At 40.1% G+C, this 23,269-nt stretch overlaps 1 protein-coding gene and 1 pseudogene across 1 annotated transcript in view; one reads left to right on the top strand and one right to left on the bottom strand.

Annotated features, from left to right (window-relative positions):
- Positions 1-9,331: 9,331 nt before the first annotated feature.
- On the bottom strand, positions 9,332-9,799 carry LOC122123196 (annotated as a pseudogene).
- Positions 9,800-13,248: 3,449 nt separating this feature from the next.
- Positions 13,249-23,269, top strand: part of Ugt8 (UDP glycosyltransferase 8) — a 67,281-nt gene continuing 57,260 nt past the window's right edge. The window contains exon 1 of the mRNA XM_042697598.1: positions 13,249-13,459. The gene's annotated coding sequence lies outside the window, so the exon portion shown is untranslated. The remainder of the gene's footprint in view (positions 13,460-23,269) is intronic.

Raw genomic sequence — 23,269 nt, 5'->3', positions numbered from 1 at the left:
TGACCTAGTAAACAAAAATAGGCCCCTATGCAAGAATAATGGTGGGGTCATTTAAACAATTTCCTGCCTTTTAGTTCTTTCCTTGGTGGAGAAGACTTATCTGACTCTAGACAAAATAATTCAGACATTCAAGGTCTATGTATACAGGGGTGTAGAGCCTTAAAATTAGCACTTATGGTTACCAACACATAACCAGTTTTTAATTCTTTGGTCTAAAAATTTCCATGTAACTCAATTATTTGAGATCATGAATTCATTTGCTAGAACAATAAATCTAAAGGTTTTGATTAATGTCTTTATTTGTACATTAAAAGGCATTTTCTTATTTCCACCAAAAATGCAACAAAGCAAAAACGCTACAATAACCCAAAGTTGAATACACTATGTAAAGTTATCTACACTTCTAGACAGGAATTGCATATTTTGTCTTGTGTACCTAGCATGCGGCACTGTACTTTGAATGTGAGTGTCGATGTGTAACTGAAAAGTTAGTGCTTCTAATCAGCTTCTGTGTTTACATCCAGCAAGAGAATAATATTTATCAACCTCTGAATATTATAAGTAAGCAGCTGGACTCTAATTAGAGACAATGATTATTTGGGTGGCCAGATGGATATTGTTTATTTTCCTAAGACATGGAGACAGGATTCATGCCTACCCTAAAACACAAGGACAATAGTCTCAGGACTTCCCTTTGACAGACGTGTCTCCAATTTTCTGTCTCTAACCAATTTTCTGTCTCTAACCATTCAAGCAGGTTTGCACCTTCTTACCACCTCAAAGAAGGATGAGCTAGATCTTCCCCTTATGTACTCTATTCTTGGGAAGGAGATGGGAGAAAGGGAGCTTGCTGCTCTGTCCTTATTTCACTTCTTAGTTCAGATTTCGGAGTCTGAACATTTTGATACTTATTGTTTTTATTATTTATAACATGTTATATATTATTACATTTTAAATATATAATGTATTGAATTTGCATGTTATATTTTATTTTTAGTTTGTTACCTCTTGCCTTGCCTTAAAAGGAAACCCATACCTACCAACTGTTGAAAATTCTGCAAATTAGAAACCGTGAAGTTTTTCTACGGATATGCACAGTCAAAATATATGGGAAACAATTATAGTCATGGCAGCATCTTCCACAATCTAGTCAGTTTAAATCTGGAAATATAAAATAAACTCACATTTATTTATGTTCATTCTAGACAAGATGTACAAAGGTAATGATTATTCATTTTATTTTTTTATTTCATTTATTGTGTGCCAGTATTACAGCTTGAACAAAGAGCCAGAGTCAGGATGTTCCCTCTTACCACTTTCGCTCAGGGCTTGCCACTTGAGCCACAGCTCCACTTTACAGCTTTTTGCTGATTAATTGGAGATGAGAGGTACATGGACTTTTCTGCTTGGGCAGGCTTCAAAGTTTGATCCTCAGATCTCAGCCTCCTGAGTAGCTAGGATTACAGGAGTGAGTCACTAAGTGTCTGGCATATTATTCATTATACATTTGAAAAAGTTATTTTTCTGATACCTCACTAAATACCTCAAAGACCAAAGGCTGCATATCTACCTGGATGTTCTTTGGCATATGGGGAGTCTTAGATGTCTCATCAGTACTTGCACATGGCATCTAAGATAAGGATGCTGTTCCGTCCAGAAGAATACTTCAAAGGGAGTTAGGCAGGTGGTTGGATAAAGCCATTTATGGGAGTTATTGGGGATTGGTTATATTGTCCTATAAGGTAAGTTTGTGAATGGCCTGGAATTGAGGTCTTCTCCAAATGGATTGGTGAGTACACATTGGTTGTTTAGATGTGGGGATTCATATTCCTGTTTATTTGTTATCCTTTCTCTTCCAGTTTTAACTTTTGACATGGGAAGAGGGCCATATAAAGATTATATAGACCTGATTTCTTAATCATTAGTACAAGTTGTGATCATGTTCATTGTTGGTTGGGGTAATCTTAGGCTAGTTATTACTCCATTAGTGCTTTATTATTCTGTCCTAAGTAGAAATGGTCCTATTTTCTCATTTTATTCTCTATAGGTTAACAGATAATACATCTCTTTCTCTTTCTATGGATACATATGTGTGTGTGTGTATTAGCTACCTTACTATCTGTCTATCTACCTACCTACATACCTACCTATCTATCCATCTACCAACTGAAAAGATCAAAGATTGATTGAATGCATATGTAAGCTTGATAGTTTATAAGCTTTAAGCATTGTTTCTGTTCATTTTTTCTATTCTAATTTTCTATTAAAATCATTTATTTAGAAAAAATATAAGCACCACACTAAGAGTATTTCACAGTAGGTAAGTGCCATGATCCAAGTCTAATTGCTAACTTTATCACTTAATAGATTTATTATACAACATTACACGGGGTTATAGTCCAATAGACTTATAGAAGAGACTGTTTCTGTATTTGAAGTTGTTATTTAGGCCATTAAAAGTGGACCATATATTTCACAGAGGTCATAACTGAAGGAAACAACCTCCATCCCTAATATGGGAGGAAGAGTTAGATGGAATTATTGAGGACTTGGTGGGAGGACAATAAATTGTGAGCCCTAGACCTCTCAGGATGTTATCCCTTGGTGGACCTGAATTTTGGACTGTCTTACAGTTGCAAACTGAGTTCTCTTGCAACCAGAGGAAAGGCTTCCAGTGTTGGGAAGAGGCACCAGGCAGACTTACTGAATTGCCTACAGGAAGCAAGCAGGTATGAGGTCTACAGAAAGCCCACAGAAAGAAGCCAAGAAAATTCACCTTCTTCTTCTACCGGACTCTTGCAGCCTCATGTATAAAGGGCTAGAAAAACATGAATTTGGCTTCCTTGCTTCAGAATGTCAATCCAGAAGCAAGAAAGGCAGTTTGAACCTAAGAGATAAATTAATAACTGGTGCAGTTGTATACTATACTGATATGAATTGCCTGTGGTGTTCAGAGGTAAAGATTAGAATAACTGTAGCTGGGGCTAGCCTGAATAAAACATTGAGAAGACCCCTTCTTAATTAATTAAAAAGCTTGGCATAAAAATATGTCATCCTAGTTAAGTAGGCAGCATAAATAGGAAGATAACTTTCTATGCTGGCCCAGGAATAAATGTGAGACTCTATTTAAAAAATATAACAAAATTACAAAGGGCTATGTGTATCTTAAGCAGTAGACCACTAGCACAAGGCCTTGAGTTCCAACACCTTTTACAAAAAGGAATTGTCTATGGTAAATAAAATCTAGGATTGGTAAATTATTTAAATTTAAATTCATGAGCATATTGTTCCATAGCTGTGTATCATGATACTACTTATGCTTGATAAATACTAATTATCCTGGGTATCAACCAGGAACAAGGATACCATACTATGGTGTTGTGAAAAGGCTACTGGATCATATATTGCACTATTTAATATATGCATCTAGTCATGGAAGAAGTGTGTGACTAATGTTAATTAGCATACCTTTAATTCACATGATGCAGTAATATAGCTCATTGGTCTCTTGTTTTTAAAGAAGAACTTCTGACTATGTTAGTCTTTAGTATTTGCAAGACTGTAATACTTGAGATGACTGGGACTTATAGTAATATTTCTGAGATTTAATATGGACATTTCATACAGTAAGATTCAGAAACTGAATCTATGATAGAATGCTCATAGACCATTTGATTAATTAATGATTCATTAATTCATTGTTTTCCCATCATATGGCCCTGTCATCACAGGACATGAAGTTTAGTTGAAGATATAGGTCACTGAAAAACTTCAATAAAGGAGTTGCATATTTTTTATATTGCTGTTTTTCATTGCTATTATAAAGGTGTTATACCGAGGGGTTATAGTTTCCTAAGTCATGTAATGAGTACATTTCTTTTTGGACAATGTTACCTATCACCCCTTTCTTTGCTTTTCCCAATTTTTCCCTCTCATCCCCACCCACAAGTTGAATAGTTTATTTTCAGCATAGTGTCTAGTGAGTACCATTGCTGCAACTGTTCACCCTTTGTCCCTCCATTTCTTACACTTAATAAAAGTGTAGTGTAAGAGCTTGGTATATTTTTTATTAAAAGTGTTATTTCCATGTTTATTATTTTATTAGCATAATCCAATGAGACTCCCAATTGCAAGATGTGTGCTCTTATATTTAACAAGGTTTATTCCTGTATTTAGCTACTTGATACTGGAATAATTCTGTACAAAGGAAAGGCTATGTTAATGAGAAAAGTGATTGGTACATGGTGTCTTGACTTATTTCAGAGTTAGGGAGTAGGTTAAAGGTGTACTTTCTTGTGGGAAGTATCTTTGTTTCAAGAGCTTTTTCCTTCTTTCCTTCATTCCTCTTTCTTTTTTTTAAGTGTTATGAAATCTGTTAAATTTATTACATTAATTGATTCAATAGAAAGCAAATAATTGATAGATAATTGAAGGGCAGTTGGTAAGGCTGCCTAGCAAAATTGGGGCACATGAAAAAATCTTATTTTTTAATTTTTTATTGTGAAAATATTGTACAGAGGGGTTACAATTACATGGGCAAGATAATGAGTACATTTCTTATCAAGCATTTTAGCTTCCTCCTTTGTTTCCCCTTCCCATCTTTTCCCATTCTTTGTCCCCTCCCTCCCCCCACCGAATCCTCCTCCCTCCCTCTCCCCCACCAAAGTTGTAAAGTTCGTTTTTCTTTTTTTCTTTTTTTTGGGGGGGGCGGTCCAGTCGTGGGGTCTGAACTCTGGGCCTGGGCGCTGTCCCTCAGCTCTTCAGCTCAAGGCTAGCACTCTACCACTTGAGCCACAGCACCACTTCCGGCTTTTTTCTCGTTTTTCGACATAACGACTTGTATGTCTCATTGTTGCAATGGGTCCACCTGTATGCATATTTTTATTAGTATATTTTTATTAACATTAGCTTTCAATGAGGGAAGCTCACTGTGAGATTTCCAGTAATTATTCATAAGGTCACAATTTTCATTAATTTTCTGTGTATTTCCTATAGCTTGTCTTAAATATCTTGCATCACACTTGTAATTCTCCATATCAGTTCCCTTTCACACCATGAACTCTCCCTTATCTGAGAACATTTTTGGTATGATTTTCCCTTATGAATGAGGTTATACTTTTATTTTAATACTCACTCAATGAATGCGTGTTATTAGGTGTAGTAATAGAAAGTTAGAGTAAATGATATCATTCTTGTCCACAAGGAATTCACATTCATATAGGCATTTGCAGACTGTACTGATATCAAGAGAAAGATCTCCTCCAAGGAACTATAGATATCTGAAGGAAGATAGAGTCACTCTGGAAATAGCTCAGAGTGGAATAGAAATTTCCAAGATGGTTAGACTATTTTGGTCAACCCATCAAGGTATGTACATATGTGCTGTGGGGAAATTAAGTGGAAGGAATAAATGTACCTTTTCTTTCTTTCCCTCAGCTTTGGATTATTATTATGTTTTCACTATTTAATCTTTCCTATTTCCTAAAATTCTCACTTTTTAATTTTTCTTATTGAAAACTTTGGAGTAGTGCTTATTAATTTATTTGAAACTTTAATAATCTGGAGTAGTGCTTATTAATTTATTTGAAATTTTAATACCACTAATGCACAGAAATAAAGTTAGCTGATTGGAAGCTGGAGGCATGCCTCGAGTCCCTGCCTAGGAAGACAAGTTCAAATCTCCAGTACTGTCAAAACAAGAAGCAAAGAGAAGGAGGAGGAGAAGAAGAAAAAGAAAATGAAGGAGTAGAGGATGGAGAAGAGGAAGAAAAAAGAAGAAGAGGAGAAAGGAGTAGAAAAAGAGATGAATAAGAAGAGGAAAGAGAGGAAAGAGGGGCTGGGAAGGTGGCTCAGTGGTAGAGTGCTTACCTTGCATGCATGAAGCCCTGGGTTCGATTCCTCAGCACTACATAAGCAAAAAAGAAAAAAAGCCGGAAGTGGCGCTGTGGCTCAAGTGGTAGAGTGCTAGCCTTGAGCTGAAGAGCTGAGGGACAGTGCCCAGGCCCAGAGTTCAGGCCCCACGACCGGACCCCCCCCCCCCCAAAAAAAAAAGAAGAGGAAAGAAAATAGGAAGAGGAAGGAGGAGAACAAAGGAAAAATAAGAAGGAAGAAGAAGAAAAGAAAGGATTAGATGATGTAGAAGAGGATGAAGAAATAAGAGGAAGAGAAGAGGAAGAAAAAGAGGATGGAGTTAGAGGATGGAGAAGAGCAAAAGTGAAGAGGAGGAGGAGGAGAAGAAGGAGGAGAAAGAGGGGGAGGAGAAGGGAAGAAGGAGGAGGAGAAGAAGAAGGAGGAAGAGGAGGAGAAGAAAAAGGAGAAAGAGGAGGAGGAAGAGGAGGAGGAGGAGGAAGAAGAAGAAGACAACTTAAACAAGTGGTGCAAGTAGCTACTCAGAAGGCTGATAGCTAGAGTAATTGCAGTTTATAGCTAGCTTGGGTAAAAAAGTATAAAGTCTATAAAAGTTGACCTCCAAACTAACCAGCAAAAGTCAGGTATTGGTTCTCATACAGGCAATACTAGCAACTCAGGCAGTTGAGATCTGAGGACTGTGTTTCAAAGCAAGTCTATGAAAAAAAATCCTTTAGATTCTTATCTCTAGCAAAAAAAAGTAAAATGAGAGGTGTGGCTCAAGTGGTAGAGTGCCAGCCTTGAGGAAGAAAACAAAACTAAGCAAGAGTGCAAGGTCCTGAGTTCAAGACTAGTACTGACACCAAAACAAACAAAATACATAAACATAGCCAATGAAAAGACAGGCTAGAAGCAAGATTCAAGTGATGAGGCACAAGCCAAATAGTACAGAAGTCCAGAGGTAAAACTTAGGTGCTAACAGAAATACTGATTTGACTATTAAATATAATTAAGAAGAGGATATTAACATTTATTTCACTTGCCAAGAGTACATGTTTGGAACATTGTAGGTTTTGCTTGCTTTTCTAAGTAATAAAGACCTTGTGATTTTGGATAGGTCCATATGACTTCTCTTGGCTGAATGCATTGTTTCCTTTTCTGTTTGGTCTTACCTTGGTGGCCTAATGATTTCCAGGTACCTATATTTGCTAATACCTAGATCTCATTTATCACCAACCTGAAATTTTTGTAATAGGAATTTTAGTTCCTGTTCTGGGGAGATATTCGAGGAATCAGATCCACCTACTAGAGTAAAACTAACAACACTACTTGATTCCTAGTTTTGATTCCTCATAATTCCCAATATGTATCATCTTCTATGTAGATAGGCCACCAGCTTTTCTATTCTCCTTAATCACATGTGCCCCTGGTTTTAAGCAGCGACCCTGGAGTTGGGTTTCTTCCTATGGGGCATATTATGTTTATGATTGCTAAAAATATCCCACAAACCTATAAACAAATAATATATTGAAACCACATACCTTTTATTATCTCCCAGTATTTATGGATCAAGAGGTTGTAGGTTAGCTGTGTTGTCTGCTTAGGGTTTCAATCAAGGTCTTGTCCAGGTTGCATTTTCATCCGAAGGACTGACTGAGGAAGGACATACATTGGTTGTTGGCAGAATTCATTTCCCTGAAGTATATGGCTGAGGATTCCAGTGGTTTACTGGTTGTTAGTTGGAAGCTACCTTTCAAGTCTGAGAAGTTGTGCTCCCTTCTTTGCCATGTGAGATTCCCCATTAAGCCTGTAAGGATGGTTCCTTTTTCCAGGGGCCCACTTGTTCTTTGGTGGATTTTTTATTAAGTCTTAGTCATTCAGAATCATCTCCTGTTTAAAAAGCTCAAGATCACCAAATATTGGACCTCAATTACATGATGGAGGTCCCTTTTGGCAGATTCTACTAAATAGCATATCACATGATCCACCCGTGCAGGACAGATGGGAATTGTAGAGAGCAGGAAAGCCAGAAAGTGGGAGCCATGGGGTCACCATGAGTTCTGTGTGTGACAATAACTTTTAGTTCATGTAAGTACTGTGAGCTAAACTACTGTGTTACTGTAGCTGTGCACTTCTAAGCTCTCTCCCTGGCCAGTCCCTGAAGTTACTAGTGACTTTGATCCCGGTATGACAACCTGCTTTGTATTTCTATCCTATTCCTTTTTTTTTTTTTCTTTTTTTGTGCTTTCATTGCATTTCAGTAGTTTAATGTGTAATTTAGTCTTCACTAAAATTCTGAGTTCCTTAAGAGGTAAAGGATCTCCTTTCATCTGAACTCATGACTTGACTATACAGCAGATTGACTGAGCCCATAGGTAGGTACTCCATTGTCTCTTTGGTTGGGGTTGAAACAGTAGAAAAGTACAAGAAAGCACAGCAATAGATTTCAAGTTTAAAATATAAAGGATTCCTTTTTTATTTTTCAGTACTTTAAGGTAGCTTTACTAGTTCTGTTGGGGAAGAGTTAGTAATTGAGTGTTTTATTCTCAAAGTACCCTTTAATTCCAATACTTTTTTTTCAGATCCTAAGTAGAATTATTTCCAATATCCATTTTGCCTATCTAATGTTAATCTCTATTTCTCCCTCTACTCCCTCACTGGGGACTGAACTTAGGGCCTGGTGCTTGCTGGGCAGACAATGTATTATTTGAGCTATACCCCAAGCCTCTTCCCTCACTTTTATTGCCCTTACAATGTACCTGACACTTGATTACATTTAAAATATTATGATTTTATGCCCATCTATTTTTCTAAGTATACATATTTGTTTACCCAGCTAAGAGCAGAATCCATAAACTACTTTTTCAATTAATAACTTCTTTTTGAGGGGGGTCTGGTTGCGGGGCCTGAACTCTGGGCCTGGGCGCTGTCCCTCAGCTCTTCAGCTCAAGGCTAGCACTCTACCACTTGAGCCACAGCGCCACTTCCTGCTTTTTTTTTTTGCTTATGTGGTGCTGAGGAATCGAACCCAGGGCCTCATGCATACAAGGCAAGTGCTCTACCACTGAGCCACCTTCCCAGCCCCAATTAATAACTTCTTTATTCAATACTGTCATCATAAATACAGGGAATGGGGGATGGAGGAAGAACAAAACCCTCTACAAATCTTGCTAGTACCAGCTTACCCAACAAGACCAAAATGCTTTGTCCCATACTCAATCACTAATAGAATAAGTCACAAATAAAATCTTCTCTGGAAGATACATTGCTCCTCTTTGAGACAGAAGGGTAAAGGACCCAGAAGAGGGGTAGGAGGCTTTATTCTTTTGGCAGATCTCAGTCAGTATAGATATTGCTGCACTGTTAATAAAAAAATATATGCCTCTCTGTAAAGCATTTTAAAAACATTTCAACCATGAGATGGCTGAAGTCTCAGCTCAAGTATCTCCAAATACATTGTTGTCCATTCTGACTTTTCCATGTGTTATTTCTTGGTTGTTTTCCAGATCAGTGTCATTCTCTGTTTACAACCTTCTGTGGTGCAAGCTTTTTGGTAGAGCCGAAAACTGGGATCCACCTGTTCCACTGGCATTCTAGATGCAGCTAGATGTCCTTCAACTCCAGGGCATTTGACTTGTGATGCTGTGTGAGGTGAAAGGCTGCTGTCATTACTCTCAATAACATCCTCAGTGATCTGCCAGCAGCATCTCCTCCACATCTTCATCCAACTGCTCATTAGGATCCATTTCTCTCACTAAGTCCTGTAATTTCTTCTTGGTTAAAACCCAGTTGTTTTCAGGGCTAAGATGCCCAAAAGTCCGAGGAGTACCTGGTATTTTTACCACCATTGTGCAATGACTATCAAGCTTTGTGGAGAGGTGCTGGTTGGTTCTGTTCTTATGGATGAGAAACTGGAGAGGTTGATTGGGGCTGAGGGGCCAAACTGATTCATAATCTGCTGAGCTTTGGACTTCAACTCGTAGAGCTTATCAAAATCCTATTTCTTTTTGGAGCTGTGAGGACCAAGGCCAATCAAAGCAGCAGTGTCGATCCCCCCATAATATGCGGAGACTGCCCCAGTGAAGCTTTCCTCTCAGCAGCCAGTCCAACCTCTATAAAATAATTTTATCAGGTCTTAATGGGACACCTTTTTTATAGTGCTTATTAAACTGAACATAATAATAATATAAAAAACAATTCATTGTACTTTAAAAAAACAGCATAAACAGGAAGCTTGACCAAAAAGTGGTGGTACTTTCATGGTAAAAGGTATAAAATTAGAAGAATTTGATCGTATCAGGGCCCTGCATGAAAAATAATTTCTAGGATCAAGAAAGGTAGCAAAGGACCTAAAACAAGGTATTTTAAAATATGCTCCCATCAGCAATAGCATATCTTTAATCTATTTGTCAGTAAATGTAACGACCCCAACAAAACTAATATTTCTCCCATTATCAGCAGTAAAGATAGATAAAATTAGCATTTGCTAAATGCTCACTGGGTCCCAAGAGCGGAGTATTATGTAATTTCTATCTTAATTACTATAACTTTATGCAGTAGATTCTATTATTATATTCATTTTTTAGGCAAAGAAACCAAGACACAAAGAAGTTAGGTAACATGACAAAGCTCATGCAGGTAACAAAAAGTGAGTCTGAAATTAAACTCAGGTATTCAGTTCAAAAGTTAATGATTGTCAGGCTAAACTGTTATCTCTCATATGATTATTGCTATATCCCAGGAAAAGCATATAGGCCCAACACTATGAAAAATTACAACAAACATTTAAACTATAATGACAAATTGAATAAATGTATATCGTACATAAAAATAATGAGAAAATTTTATTCCCTATTGGTTGTAGCTTCCTTATAGATATGCTGTCAAATTCAACGTTCTATAGTCTAACAGGATTAGAATCTTGAGGATGGGGAAAATATGAAAAAAAAGCAAATCTTTAAAAAGAATCAAATGTTATTATTCACTTTATCCAGCCATTCATCAATAATGTTAAGTGTTAGCACAGGTGCTGGGATATTTTTAAAAATGAGGGGAGGTGTGTCTTACTGATTTCTTGGTCTTACAGTTTCAAAATCCAAAAATGTAAATTCATCTGTAATTTATCCCAAGTCCAGCTAAATTTAAACAATGGGACACCCTTCCAGTATAGAGTTGTGAATAATTCAGCATCATATATAAACCAGGGAGAACAATAAGTAAACCTTAAATACAATAGAATGGGCATATCTGCACATATGTAGGAAAGCCATCTTTATCCATCTATTGCTAATAATCACCTATGTTTAACGCTTCTTTTAAGTTTAGTGCAATTTAAGTAAGAAATAAACACACAGTATCATATACTTCCCAGGTCAGAAACAAAGATTTCTAATTTGTAAAGGTCTGTGCTTATGCTTATATGAACATGGAATCTGAAAATCCCTCTATCAGTAATGAACATCCATGAGCACATGGATCTTAGGTCTGTTACTGTGTATGTGTGTGAGTGTGAGTGTGTGTGTTGGGGCTTGAACTCAGGACCTCAGTGCCTTAGCTTTTTCAATTAAAGCTGATGCTCTATCATTTGAGCTACATCTTCAAGTCTAGCTTTTTGCTAGATAATTAAGAGATGGAAAACTGTGATACTCAGATATCAGACTCCTGAGTACCTAGTATTACAGGCATCTGTTATGTCTGTTAAGCAGACAAAATAAAATAACATATTTGGTTCTTTTTTTCATTTATCACTAAGTAATAGTATCTATAACAAAATATAAAATTCAGTTTTCTTATTTAAATACTGAGATTCCCAATTTTTTTTTTCTCCAGCCCTGGGGCTTGAATTGGACCTGTGCTCTTCCTGAGCTTCTTTAGCTGTAGGTGAGCCACAGCACCACTTCCAGCTTTTCTGAGTAGCTTATTGGAGCTGAGAGTCCCATGCAGTTTCCTACGAGGACTGGTTTAAAACTGTGATCCTCAAATCTTAACTTCTTCAGTAGCTAGGATTTTTACAGGTGTGAGCCACGGGTGCCCAGCTTTTCTGTTGGTGTTTCTAGTTTTCTTTCTTTCTCTTTTTAAAAATCTCAGTTTGGTCAAGTAAGAAACAATTTTACTTTTTATTTTCTTTTTAAAATTCCCATGGTTTAAACACAACATTTCAGTGACATCATGGCGTAGTAGCTTCTAAAACTTATGGCTGGCCATTTCTAAACGTTGCTGACATGCATATATAAAATGACACCATGCCTGCATATACAAGTAATGTTAGGATGACCCATATATACGCATATATATGTGTGTATATCTATATCTATCTATATGTCCTACAAGACAATGCCATCAGGCTGTGAGGAAAAGAGGACACTATTAGACTTTCATGGTTCTCATGCAGCTTGTAATCTACCACTGGGAACTTAAAAATGCTTAGCCTCTCCTTGCTGGGTTGCCACAAGAATAATACTCCAGCAGGCTTGTGTAAAGTTGCTTCCTGGCCTAGAACGCCAATTTGGCAGAGATAGGCTGCTGGCACACACAGATGAGACGGAATAAAGTACCCACAGACTCAACCCCGCAAAGCATAAATGGCTCTTTCAGGATGAGCCCCAACTAAAGCATGTCATTGAACCCAGCCAACCCAACTGATTTTCCCCAAGGTCCCCACACCCGCGCTTTCCACAGCTTTCCCGAGGTCCTGCGGCCCAGACGTGAAGTCTTGGCTTAGCTACTTTGCAGATGCACAAGATGGGGGGGGGGGGGGGCACTTAATAATTTCCCGCTTATTCTTGTCCTATCTCTTCCATCGAGTTGTCCAGAATCAACTTCAGATCGGAACTAGGACCAGTCCAAAAGCTCAGGTAATAGTTGATCTTTACACACACACACACAGCCAACTGACTGGCTGGTGACCAAAAGTAAAGTAAGAGAGAGAAAGAAGTGACACTGTGGCTCAAGTAGGAGAGCGCTAAGAGCTCAGGGCCACAGCCCAGGCCCTGAGTTCAAGCCCCACCATGGACAGATAAAGATGGAGAAAGAGATAAAGGCGGGACCTGGGGACCTGGGCCGGTGGTGACCCCCAAACCCACGGCCTGGGCCGGCCCGCGGGGGGGAACTGGAGGCCGGGACGCGTGCCCCCGCAGCGCAGGGCCCGCGGGCGGCCGACCCTCCCCGGGAGCGCGGGGTGGGCCCGGCTTCCCGACGCCGCCGAGCTTCGCGCCCAGCCCGAGCGCGCGCAGCACGCGGCAGGGCGCGAGCGCACGCCGGCCGCAGCCCGGGAGCGGCTGGAGCGCGGCGGAGCGCGTGGCGCGGCCGGCGGGCGGGCGGGCGGGCCGCGGGAGGGCGCGCGGGGCGGGGCGCGGCGGGCGGCGGCAGTGTGTGGTGTGTGGTGTGTGGTGTGCGCGGGAGGCGCGCCGCGGACCCGAAGGAAGACACCACGGAAGCCCTGCCACCCCTCGGCCGCCTTCGGCGAAGTCCGCGCGGACTCCGCGGCTCCCCTCATCACGCCCCCGCCCCCCTCCAAGTCACTTAAAGGCGGCGACACCTGATCCCGGCGCGCTCCACACGGGTCCCAGCCGGCCCCGGACACCCCTGCGCGGCAGCCGGGCGACCAGGCGAGGTGAGCGGGCGAGGGGGGCGAGCCGGGGGTGGGGACGGGAGGAGGGCTGGGGGGGCGGCCCGGAGGAGAGGGGCGTTGTGGGCCCGGGAGGTGAGTGCGGGGTCAGGCAGGGGGTCCGACTCCCTTCCGGGGGCTCCTCACAGCCGGGCACCCGGCACCCTGAGGAGCCCGTCGGGCTGCAAGACCTTGTGCTTGACCCGGGAGTGATGGGCTCGGCGGGGCAGGGTGCGGGACGGGGGGGGGGGGGGTGCGGGATGCGAAGGAGCCTTTGGGACTTGGAGGGGGCGCGGGTGGCCGGCGGTGGGGACGCGGATGGTTGAGGGGGTGCGGGTGGCGGTGGGGGCCCGGGACTTGGCGGGGACCCGGCACGAGGAGGGGGGGGGGCGCAGGGCGACACTTGTCCCAACTCTTCTCAGTCTTCCCGCTAAGGGGGAGGTGGAGAGTTGGGGAGGGGGGGCGCACTGGGATGGGGCGAAGCCTCGGTGGAACTCCCCCCCCCCACCCCGCCCCACACCCCCTCCCCCTAGTGATGCACGGACTGGGGAGCCTGGGGTGCCCAGGCCTGGGGCGAAGGGAACGCGCGCCTGGGGAGAAGCCGGCCCCCCCCCCCCAGGTCCCTTCCACCCCCCGGGGGAGGAGCTGAGGCTTTGGGGTTACCCCGAGGTCACCGCGTCGACCTAGGGCATGCATCTGTCTGTGCAGTGCGTCAGGGAGAAAGGACACTTGGAGGTGGCCAGGGGCAGGTACTGGATTTGTCTATGCAAACTTCATGGGTTGGCAGGGAGAGGGTTTTGGAAAGTTGAGTAGGGGGTAGGGGTGGGGGTGGTGGGTGCTGTGAGTGAGTGAGCCACTGGGCTGCACACTTCCTTTAGAGAAGAGTGTCATTCTCTCTCTACCTGTGTGTCACACAGGCTCTTAACACCTTTCAGCCTTTGGGAGGAAGGGCCAGAAGATGGAAAACTCCCAGGAGTGCAGAAACTAACCCAGAGGCCAGATTGCACTGACCTGGCACTGCCAGCCAGGAAAGGCAGGGTTGGATGGAGGTTGCAAATCAGACCCTCTGTGGGAAAGTCACCTCTGTAGGGCTAAGGGTTAGAACTGGGGCCCCCCCGCCATTTGTTTTGTAGGATTCGCATTGGAAATGGTTTTCAAAAAAAATCAACAAACTCTAGATATTTCCAATCACCTTGTGCCATTGACTTTTTCAAAATTAATGGCAGAGGAATGTGTAGTATTTTGGCTACTACACATTTTCAGGGGCTAAAGCCCTAGCAAAATAATAATCATAAAAGTAAAGTACTACCATCTACAGAAATGATATAAAATACTTTTTCAATGAGAACATTATAACAGCATTAGGTATAATGGCATTCTAGCACTGGGCGATACTTCAAGTAATTAAAAAGTCGGTGTATCTCAATAAATAGAACTTCATACTTCTTGGGTTAAGCCTGGACCCAAGCCTTCTTTTTTTTTTTTTCTTTCTATTTTTCTTTCTAGTAAAAGCTAATTTGGTATTACTGCTTTAGAAGTGTGTCTAAACATAGCAACTATTCTAGATAGGGCTAAAGGGAAATGCTCCAGGGTTGTTTGATTTTCTTGCTCCCAGCAAGGTTAAGTTGTCAGCTCATGTGAGGTGACCATGTGCTTATAGAAGTGTTTTAAAGTCCTGAAGGTTGGTGTGTTCTCATTTAGTAAACCATCTTGAATCTGTGAGGGGCCTGGCCACAACAGGAATAGACAGGAGGCTTCCACACTTTCTAAATCTGAAATACCACAGGTTTGTGCTGAGATGTATGATTCATGCATTTGTTAGAATAAACAAAGGAAGTTATATTGATTACAAAGTATTTTTGTGTAAAATTGAAATTTGGGGAGTATTTTTTTATTTCTATTATTTATTTTTTATTAAGCTTAAGTAGCTACACAAGGGGAGTTTTGATTCAGCATGTCAGTTTGTGAGGTCACTGCATCTTGATTAATGTCATCCCATGAATTAATGGATGTCCAAACATTTGGCCTCAAATTTGCCATTAAAATTTGCTATTAAACTTTTTGTGGCTTTTTTTTCTTTTTAAGTCTTGGTCTGTCCTTGGAGGGTATTGGATATATTACTCCTTGTTGTTGCCTTGTCTTTGTGATCATGAATCCCTTACCAATTCAATAGCGCTATTCGTTGAGGTGTAGAGAGCTGTTTTGTTAGAGTACATAGTCCCAGCCTCCTGGTTTGAAATACTAGAACGGAGACAGAAGTACCATTCTTCTTAGGCTTTTCTGGTTCTTCTTTCTGTTATCAGCTATCATTTCCACTGCTGTTGGGCTGTGAGTGGGCCCTGCATTGTATTATTTTGTGTTGGTTCTCCCCCATGAAATGATGTGGACTCTGGATAAAGGCTGTGGACTTTGTGACAGGTGCTTTCTATTCAAATGCTTTATTTCTGGGCTGGATTGTAAATTGAATGGTTGTGGTTTTCAGAGGAGTGTCGTTTCTACACCAACTTTTCATATTTATTATAGAAACTTTAGTATGTGAGATCTTTACAAACATTTTAATTTTCCACAGTGAAGTCTTTTAGAAAAAAAAAATTGCCTGCCTGCCTGCCTTCTTTCCTTCTTTCCTTCCTTCCTTCCTTCCTTTCTTCCTTCCTATTTCTTCTTGCACTTTCTCCCTTGCTCCTTCTCTTTCATTTTCTTTTTCTCTTTCTCTCTCTCCCTTCCACCTCCCCTTCCCTCCCCTTCCTTCCCTTCCTTTCCCTTCCCTTTCTTTTTTTGTTACATTCTCTCCTTTCTTTCTCTCTTTCCCTCTCCCTCACTCTCTCCATCTCCCAAACACACACAGCTTCTTCCCCGACCCCCCCCTGCCTATGCTGGTCCTGGGGCTTAAATTCAGGACCTGGGACCTGGGTGCTATGTCTGAAATTTTATTGCTCAAGGCTTACCAACCTGACCACAGTTCTAGTTCCGACTTTATTATTTTTATTTTTTTTTTCTGAAGCTCATTGAAGATAAGAGCCTCATAGACTTTCCTGCCCAGACTGGCAGCTTTGAACCATGATCCTCAGATCTCAGCTCCTTGAGTAGCTAGGATTACAGGCATGAATCATGGAACAGTATTTGCTTTTCTAAGAAATTGAAGCAGCCTTGAAATGTTTGCTTTAAAAAATTTGAGTGTGTAGATTGTTTTTCTTTAGGAATATATATGCTTTGATGTTTATATACTATTTTCTGTCACTGAAACTCATTGATTTATGTAGTGATGATAATATTTCTTTACTTAGGAACTAGGAAGAAGCAGGGTAATTTGATAATCTTGCTAGCCATACTGGATGTTTGGCCAATTATGTAAACATTATTTTACATAGCTACCTAAGAAAGAGCTATCTAATCAAGCCAGTTTGAATTTTTTTTTTTAATAGTAGTAAGCACATCTTTTTTCTTCCATCCTGGGGCTTTTACTCTGGGCCTGGGTGCCGCCCCTCAGCTCTTCATTTCTTTTTCTTTTTTAAAAATTTTTAATAAGTTTTCTATTGTGAAAATACCGTACAGGGGATTACAATTACATGAGCAAGGAAATGAATAGAGGGGAAACAAAGGAAGAGGCAACAATGCTTGATAAGTAATGTACTCATTTTCAGCTCTTCATTTCAAAACTAGTGCTCTACCACTTGAGCCACAGTGCCACTTCCTGTTTTCTGAGTGGTTTATTGGAGATTTGAGTTACAAGGACTTTCCTACCAGGGCTGGCACTGAACCATGATCCTCAGAGCTCAGCCTCCAAAGTAGCTAGGATTACAGGCATGAGCCATCAGTGCCCAGGAGCATATCTTCTTAAACTGAGACATTTCACACAAAAAATTCTTCTTTATCTCCAGTAGGTAGTTATTAAAAGCATTTTCTGGGCCAGTTTCTGTGCTTTAAGGACAATTAAGATTTAGTAAGACTGTGAGCTTAGGAGGTGGAGACAGGAAAGATACAGCAATATCCTGGAGAGCTCTTTGCCATTTCCTAAGATGAAAAGTCTGATCTCATCACAGTCTAGAAGGAATGTGACCAGGGTACTGAGGAACTGAAGTGATTGTGGTTAAAACCAAACTGTACCAATAGGGTAATGATGAGATTGGTCATGAAGTTGTTCAGGTGGTAGAGTCTGTAGGATGAGGTGACTAATTAGAGGGTGTGTGTTGCAGGAGGATTCAACAGTTCTGAGAAGAGAGGTATTGGGCCAGACAGTAGATGAATGGATGGATGGATGCATGCATGCATGCATGGACAAATGAAGTTATTTTGTATTTATAATTATGAAAATACATATTGGAGATTTTCCAGGACAAATGTTAGGGAAATCTGAAAGTATGAGAAATAGGAAGAAGCCACATATGAGAACATACAGAGCGGGAGAGAAGAATAATATTGAGTGAAAAGTTTTTTTTTTTATTTTATGCCAATACTGAGGCTTGAACTTAAGACCTTATATTTATACTTGGCTTTTTCATGCAAGACTGGTACATTTAACCAACACTTTCACTTCATTTTTTTTCCTTTTTTTCCTGGTGAATTGCAGGTAAGAGTCTTATGGACTTTTCTACCTGGGGCTGGTTTGATCCGTGACCCTTGATCTTAGCCTCCTGAGTAGCTAGGATTATAGGCATGAGCCACTGGTGAGAGGGCAGGTACTAAAATAAGACGTGCAGGATAGTCCTGGTTCTGTTGCCACCAGTCCTGTCACCTTGAGCTCACAGTTTAGTTCCTTTCATCTACAAAATTGGGACCAGAACACTTCCTTCATAGGGTTTCTGTGAGGATCAAGCCAAGGAATCTGTGAGGGCTTGGAAAGCTACTGAGCTATTCTATTGAAAGCAAGTCTTGGAGGAGGGATTAGTGGACCCATGGTGACCTCTGCTTTCTGAAGTGAAGTGCAGCTGTCAGGGCTCAGAAAGAGTGACTTAAAAGAGCTGTTTTAAGATGAAAATTTGATTCTGTTTTTTAGCCATTTGGGTTAGAAGCCAATTTTTTTAAAAAAATGAAGGGACAAAGGAGGCAACTACACAAGCACTTGAAGAGAGGATGGGAGGGAGTTGCCTCCATACCCCAGGGGGATGCTAGGTTTTCAGGAGAAGCCTTCTTCCCAGCTTGGAGGGGCTAGCAGCTTATATACTGTGATTCAAACACATCTGATCAGCTAGGAACATCAACTCATACCCATAATCCTGGCTACTCAGGAGTAAGAGGTTGGGAGGATCCTGGTTTGAGGATAGTCTAGGAAAAAAAAATGTTCAGGAGACCCCATATCAACCAATGTAAAAATGAGCACTGCCATCCAGCTAAATGGGATGCATAAATAGGTGGACTGCAGTTGAGGTTAGCCCGGATATAGGAAGATAATGACAGCAAGAGGACTGGAGTCCTGGCTCAAGTGGTAGAGGGCCTGCTTGGCAAGTACAAGGCTTTAAGTTCAAACCCAAGTACCACCCAAGAAAGAAAGAGGAAGAAAGGAAGAGGAAGGAAGGAAAAAAGGAGAGAGAAAAAGAAAGAGAAAGAAAGGAAAAGAAGGGAAGGAAGGAAGAAAGAAAGGAAGAAAGGAAGAGAAAGGAAGGAGAGAGAAAGAAAAGAAAGAGAAAGAAAAAGGGAAGGAAGGAAGAAAGAAAGGAAGAAAGAAAAGAAGGAAAGAAAGAAAGAAAGGAAGGAAGAAAGGAAGAGAAAGGAAGGAAGAAGAGAGAAAAGAAAGAAAGAAAAAGGGAAGGAAGGAAGGAAGAAAGAAAGAAAGGAAGGAAGGAAGAAAGAAGGCAAAAAAGAAAGAAAAGAAAGAAAGACATACAAACCACCCAACCACCCTATGGGAGACCCCCCCCCCCCAACTCCTCATTCTGGTATCTAGGTTTGAACAAAGAGTTTTGGTTCTGCTTAGCTGATGTTCTACTACTTGATCCACATCTCCAGCTTCGGTTTTGTTGCTTGATAATTTCTAGTTAGAGCTTCACAGACCATGCTGGCTTTGAACCTTAATTATCTAGATCTTAGCCTCTTGGGTAGCCAAGATTACTGATGTGAGCTGATAGTTTCTAGTTAGAGCTACCAGCACCTGGACAGTAGACTTTTTTTTTTTTAATATTTTGGTTGTGGGACTTGAACTCAGGGTGTGGGCACTATCCTTGGGCCTCTTTGTGCTCAAGGCTACATTCTACCACTTGAGCCACAGCATCATTTCTGGGTTTTGAGTGGTTAATTTGAAACCAGAGTCTCATGAAGACTATTCTACCTGGTCTTGCTTCAAGCCACGATCCTCAGATCTCAGCCTCCTGAGTAGCTAGGATTATAGACATGAGCAATCATTGCTTGGCTGACAGTAGACATTTTAAAATAGATGTTCAAAGTATCCTTGGTATTGTAAGTGTCCTTTAGAGCTTTAATCTAATTGGTTATTGATTATTGGGTATTCATTTGAACAGAACCTGAAAACAAAGGCAGAAAGAGAGACAACTGGCATGGAAAGTTAACAAATTATAATTTAATATTTAATGACTCAGACACCATTGTCAAACCGGATAGGCAATTACAAGATAGCATTTTGAAACATCATGACAAATGTGTGTAATAGCAGAGGAACTTATTCCTAAAGGTTTGTTGACTTCTCTTCTTTTTGAGTTTACTATTCTAATATTTAAATATGTTTCCTTTTTATTTTAGGATGTTAGTGACGTAGATGATGTCATGCTTCTTGTAAGTGATAGACATTTCAAATTAGATTTCAGAAATCTACATTACAGAAATATATTCCCCAACAATTAGTGGGTATTTGGAGAAAAATATTTATACCTGTGGACTGCTTTGATAACAAGTCAACAATTGAACATAGTGAATATTGTTTATAAATTGGTTGTAAGGTATAATGGAGATTAAATGGTTAAAGTGGGAGGCTAGGCCAGGGGCTCATGTATGCTCTTCTAGTTACTCAGGATGATAAGATCAGGAGAGTCAAAACTCAATGACAACACAGACAGAAAAGCCCAAGAGATTCAATCTCCAAAATAATCAGCAAAGAGCCAGGCTGGAGGCATAACTCAAGTGGTAGAGTACCAGAAAAGCAAGGAAGCTGAGCCGGTGCCAAGACCAAATTTGACACTGGTGAGAAAGAGAGAGAGTGAAGGAGGGAAGGAGGGAAGGAGAGAAGGAGGGAAGAGGAAGGGAGGATGAGGGATAAAAATTGGTTATATATATATATTTTTTAGTTAAAATGACTTTAAATTTAGTGTCATTACTCTGTACTGTTAATTGCTTACTATTTTTGCAGAACTTTGGGTCATTCATAGTGCTTAGTATACCCAACAAATAGGTATGGGAATTGTATTTTCTACATCTTAAAGTAGAAATGCAGTCTGTTCTTTAGAGAGCCTCTGAATTCTATTGCAGTCTTCACTGGCCTCAGTACCTGTTGCTACTGGAGTTGAGTTTTGGTGCTTCTGATCCACTGTGCTTACTACCTTGTAACCTGCAACACACAGATTTCTGTGCAGGCAATTTTCAGTTTAGATTTCTCCCACTTCCATCCTGCATGTGTACCAACTCAGTTTTCCACTTTGTAGTCTTGCAGAGAATTTGTTTACGTAGATCATAAGTGCCAACATTGAAATTTGTTTAGACTGGAGTGCAACCCTTAAGTAAGCATTTAGGAGTTCAAAGCTCAAACCAAAAAATACTACTCTTAGATTGATGAATGGCTAAGTACCTAGGACATCATAAGACAATTCCTATTCTCAGATGGAAATGTATGCGTGTTTTAAGCAAAGCACTTACATTGGATGGGAAAAATAGGTAATAAAATTGTTTTAGACATCTTGTTTAGGGCTCTGTGCTATTTTATTTTATTTTTTTGGTCAGGGTGATGTACAGAAGGTTACAGTTACATAAATAAGGATGTGAGTACATTTCTTGTCACTTGTTACCCCTTCCTTCATTTTTCTTGCACTTTCCCTCCCCACAATCACCCTCCTCCCCCAAGTTGTACAGTTCGTTTCCAATGTATTGTCTTGAGAGTATCACTGTTGCATTTGTTCGCCCTTTGTCCTTTGTCTTACCATTTTGTTGTTCCCTTTCCCTTCCCTAATTCGGATAAATGTATATACAATACCCAGGGTACCAAAATCAAATACGGTGACAACAGAGGAGGAAAAAAAACTAAAGAAAAAAGTTACTTCACATAGTGCATTAAAAATACCACAGCATTAAAGGAAAACTTCTTGTTTCAATATCTTAGAGTTCATTTCACTTAGCATTGTATTATATGGTTATATGTACATAACTTTTGAGCTATCGTGGTCCTCTGCTAGGACTATCTTAGACATATACTAATTATTACAAACGAGGGAAACCATGGAATCTATGCTTGTTTGGTTCTGGCTTACTTCAATTTTCAGTAATCAGTATATTGGCTTTATTTTAAAGTTATCATCAGTATCCATTGAGTTCATATATCTATAACAGAAATGCATCCAAAAGTACTTCATTTTCCTAAAAAAATTACATTTGCAACTACTTTGATAAATTTTGCATAGTTTGGAAATATTACAAAGTAAAATAGTATAAAATCATTTTACGCTTTCAATTTCTGTTTTGATGTCATTTAATACTTGAAGTATTTTTAAGGTTCTAAGTCATAACTTTGCGGCTATTTCACTATAACTTACTTTAAAAAAGAGCTAATTTTCTTCCAAATTAAATAAATTTAAATAATCTATGCCAAAGTATGTTGGAATCATATGCACAAATAGGCAATGTTTTCAGTGGTATACAGCTTTCCTGGAACGCTGTATAAATTGAATCATATGTGTAGGCTTTAAAATTTTCATAATAGCTGAAGAAAGCTGGTTGCCAGTGGCTCATGTTTACAATTCTAGCTACTTAGGAGACTGAGATCTGGGATTGCAGTTCAAAGCCAACCCTGGCTGGAAAGTGACTTATCTTCAATTAATCACCAAAAGGCCCATAAATGAAGGTGTGGCTCAAGTGGCAGAGTGCCACCTTAAACAAAAACCTAAGCTACTGTACCTGGGCCTGAGTTAAAGTCCCAATACACACACACACACACACACTCTCTCTCTCTCTCTTTTTCTCTCTCTCTCTCTCACATAATAATAGTTTTTTAAAAAATCTGAAGAGTGGCTCATACCTGTAATTCTAGATCCTCAGGAGCTGAGATCTGAGGATCATAGTTCGAATCCATCCTGGGCAGGAAAATCCATGAGACTCTTTATCTCCAATTAACCACCAAAAAGTTCAAAATGGTGCTATAGCTTAAGTAGTAGAACATTAGCTTTTTGCAAAAACAGCTCAGGGATATAGCCCAGGTCCTTAGCTCAAGTCCTAGGACCGGCACAAAAATCAATCAAACCCAAAAAACACAAAAGAAACAAGAAAAAAAAAACCTGAAGAAGGACATGTAATATTTTTTAGTTAGAATTAATGGACATACATATATTTTTATACTAGATGTTTATATATTAATCAGATATTTTCTGTACGTTAGAAGTACTTTTCCAGTAAACCAGTAAATAATGTGAAAGATAATTTCAAAGCATGTCAGAACTTTAATATAACCAAGGACTTTTCTATTTAGAGCATTATCAAACTAAATCTTCCCTAGAAAAATTCATCTTTTTGCAAATTCCATTTTTTCTTTTTTCTTTTTTTTCGGTCCTCAGGTCCAAGTTTTCTTTTCTTGTAAGTAAACACATTAAAAAAAAGACACCAATAAGAAACTTGGGGACACATTGAAAACCACATTTTGACATTATCTATTCTTCAGAATTTAAAATA

This window comes from Dipodomys spectabilis, unplaced genomic scaffold (assembly GCF_019054845.1).
Source record: "Dipodomys spectabilis isolate Male_0828 unplaced genomic scaffold, ASM1905484v1 ptg000225l, whole genome shotgun sequence".
Taxonomy (NCBI): Eukaryota; Metazoa; Chordata; class Mammalia; order Rodentia; family Heteromyidae; genus Dipodomys; species Dipodomys spectabilis.
The sequence above is the reverse complement of the archived record's forward strand: the minus strand, read 5'-3'. Positions and strand labels throughout refer to the sequence as shown.